Source organism: Neopelma chrysocephalum, unplaced genomic scaffold (genome assembly GCF_003984885.1).
Source record: "Neopelma chrysocephalum unplaced genomic scaffold, ASM398488v2 Primary Assembly neopelma1_63, whole genome shotgun sequence".
Classification (NCBI taxonomy): Eukaryota; Metazoa; Chordata; class Aves; order Passeriformes; family Pipridae; genus Neopelma; species Neopelma chrysocephalum.
In genome coordinates this window covers 4,921,305-4,924,598 of record NW_020897720.1, presented here as the reverse complement: position 1 = coordinate 4,924,598, position 3,294 = coordinate 4,921,305, and the positions used below count along the sequence as shown (strand labels likewise).

Below are 3,294 nucleotides of genomic sequence, written 5' to 3'. Positions count from 1 at the left end.
ACCCCAGATACGGCTCCTTCACCCCTACATTTCCTCCAGGTAGGACTTGATTTCCGAAAGACCTGGTTTCTGACTGCTCAGTCTCTTTCTTCAGTTTATTTTGCCCCAGCAAGGGGCTGCAAGGCCAGCACTGACTTGTCCTTCCCCATGGGATGTCCTTTCCCAGCCCTCAGCTCCTGGGACCACTGCTGCGTAACCTGCCAGCTGTGGGGACAGGGATGTTATTCCGGTGGGGAAGACGGGAACCACAGCTTTGCTCTCCCAGACAATGACTGCTGTCTCCTTCAGTGCATTGTTCTGTGCTGGCAGGAACAAATTAAGGCTTGGTCTTTGCTCCAGGAAATTCCATGTCCTCCCTTGACGGGGTATCTGGCTACACCAAGAGCCTTTCTGCTCCCACAGCAGTGGATCTCAACACCCATGTACAGGACTGGTGTCCTGGGGTGGTTTTTTATTTTAGGGCTGACTTGAGAAGCTTGTCCATAGAAAATGAATAAGTAATTAAATAATTAATAATGAAATAATTTCCAGCTGGATAGCTGGAACACCTCCATGCTCTGGTCAGGGTTTGGAAAGTTGATGGGGTGATGGGACATCAATTTGTGTCTTCCTTCATCCCTCTTAAAACTCTCCCTGAGCTTTGGGAAGCTATGGGCATTTGGCAAAAGATGCTGGTGATGATTCTGGAATGAGCCTGCTCTGGTGTCCTGTGTCCTCCAAGTGAGATGTCTGTATGAGCAGGACCAGACTCTTCCAGTAAGGTTGTGGGGCCAGGGGGAGCCGTGTCACGGGGCACCAGAGCCATAGAAGAGAGGCTTTCTCTTTTTGGTGTGTGTTTGCTGAGACAGCTTGGAGGAAAAAACAGAGTAGGAAATCAAATAGAAAATCTGGATGTTTGGTGGAGGAGGGAAAGCTGGAGTGAAGGCAGCCTGGAAAACCGTGGGGTGTTCTGTAGCCTGAGAGGGGAAAGGGGGGTGATAAGGTCTGGGACAGTGCCAGGAGAACAGGAGGAGGCAGAGACCGTGGAAAGCAGCTGGGAAGAAGCCTGCTTTGCGGGAGGAAATGTTATTATTAGTGCTCAGTTTCCTGAACAAAAGATTCTTGTCTATTTAAATACTTCAGCTTCACGGAGCTGCAGTTCTCCAGACACAATAAAATTTGCCTTTTCTCCCTGTCATTGTCATTTTCCGCTTGCCGCAGGTGGTTAAGGCTCCTGTGCTGTGGAGTAAATAATTTCAGTCTGCTGTGTGGGCTTGCTATGGTCTGGAAACAGAGGGCAAGCCCTGGGAATGAGAGGTTTGTCCCTTGTGTCCCCCTGCATCTGCTCTTGTAGATGCTATTCTTCCACACCAATGCCGATGCTGCTGGTTTAGAGAATAAGATCTATCAGATTTGAATAAAATTGACAAAAGCATAAAAATTCATTAAAAAGTTAAACATCTAGATATAAACTCATCTTAAGAAACCTCCTAGGCCATTCTCAGTCTTCATCAGCCAATCATGGCAGGTTTTATGCTCCAGCAGCAAGAAGCAGAACCTCACTAATTCCAAATAATCTCAGCTAATGGCTAATTTGAATTATTCTTTCCATCCAGGGATGTGCAAAGAACACGCAGAGGTTGGAGTTGCTGCTGTGTGAGAAAGAGACCCAGGTTCTGTGCAAGGTGGTGCTCACACTTGTGCTAGAGCCATCCTTTGGTGAGTGAGGTGCTGCCATGGTCCTGGTGTCTCCATGTGCTCTTGTCTGTGTGCTTCAGCAGGTCAGGCTGTTTTCTGCAGTTTTCCACAGAAATTCCAGATCATTTCATGTTATAGGGGAGAAATGCTTTTTCTATCTGTCTTGAAATGTTAAAATCTGACAGCAATAGTATGGAATTTACTTTGTAGGATCCTGACCTTTTTTTTTCCTATATCCAGGTAGCTTGAGTTTAATGTCAGATCTATCCCTACAGTGATAGAAATGGAACTTTTATTCTATAAAAAGATGGGAGATATCTCACTCTGCTCACTTCCTGATTATAATTGTTCCTTGTTCCAAGCCCTGCAAGACTTTGAAAAGTCAGCCTTCCTGAATGTATGACAAATATAAATATATCGAGGAATCATGGTATATCCTGAGTTGGAAGGGACCCACAAGGATCATTGAGTCCAACTCCTGGACTCGATATAAATATATATTTATATTGAAGTTACTACAAAAGTGCAGATGTACTTAGTGCAGTCTGACAGTGCTGCAGTGGGACTCGTGGCTGTCACGAAGGACACACAGGATGCACAGCTGCTAAACCACTAAAAGCACGTCCTGTCCATCTCAGTGGGGAGGGTTTCTGTGTTGGGATTCTGGAAAACTGAATAATTCACTCGTGGTGAATGAATAAATGAAGGCAACCTACAGTCATGCCAGTTAGATATATTTTTTAATCAGAGAGTTTCAAAAGATGACAACAATCATTCTTTGAACGCTGAGTACGTGGGGATGAGCCGTCAGTGTTTCATGGGCATGAATTTGGTTTGGTAATTTCCCTCAGGGTAGGTAAACCCCAGCTGTGTGTGGCCTTCAGTCTCATCAGTGACGTGTGAGCCCTACCAGTTAATACTTCTATTTCACAGCAGCTTGCACAGTTCTGTGCCTGACTTGTGCTTCTGCAACAGGCTCCATGCAGCACTGCCCCCAGCCCTGCAAAGCTCCGAGCACTGGTGCTGCTCCCCTTGCCCTGGGGGTCCTAGTCCCAGCCAGGACTGACCTTCTCTCTCCTGTGAGGATGAGTGAATGACTCTGCCTCCTTGTTCCAGCAGTCCCAACTTTGCCAGGAGGTAGGGAAGGAGTTACTTTTGACCACAGGAGTAAGTTCTGTGAGCGCTGAGGTAACTTGGGGCAGACAGTAGCTGCTGTTGGAGCTGATGGCAGGGTTGGGAAGCAGAGGAGTACTCAGGCTGTCAGCAGTTCCCTGCCTTCCCTCTGGCTGGGAGCACAGGAACTCTCAGTCTCTGGCCAAGGAACGCCACCCCCAGGTCCTTATCTCTCCGGAAAGTGCAGTGGTGAGATGTTCTGTGCAGCTTTGTAATTCTCCTGACACTCCTCAGGCGGGGCTCTGACACGCTCTGGTTTCCCTCCTGCTTCAGCCGAGCTTGCATGGCTGGAGCTATGGGAATGTGGAGATGCTTGGGTGAGCTGCGCCTCTGTCCCTCACCTGAGGAGGTGACAGCTGCCACAGCTGCCTGTCCTGGGGCAAGGACAGGCATTCAGGGACTCCTTCCAGGTTGTTTGGCTGTGGATAAAAACAGGCAGGAGGC

General features: G+C 48.1%; 1 long non-coding RNA gene across 1 annotated transcript in view; it reads left to right on the top strand.

Moving 5' to 3' along the window:
- LOC113967378 overlaps positions 1-1,677 on the top strand; it is a 13,231-nt gene extending 11,554 nt beyond the window's left edge. The window contains exon 4 of the long non-coding RNA XR_003534147.1: positions 1,596-1,677. This is a non-coding gene — a long non-coding RNA (uncharacterized LOC113967378). The remainder of the gene's footprint in view (positions 1-1,595) is intronic.
- The last annotated feature ends 1,617 nt before the right edge of the window (positions 1,678-3,294 follow it).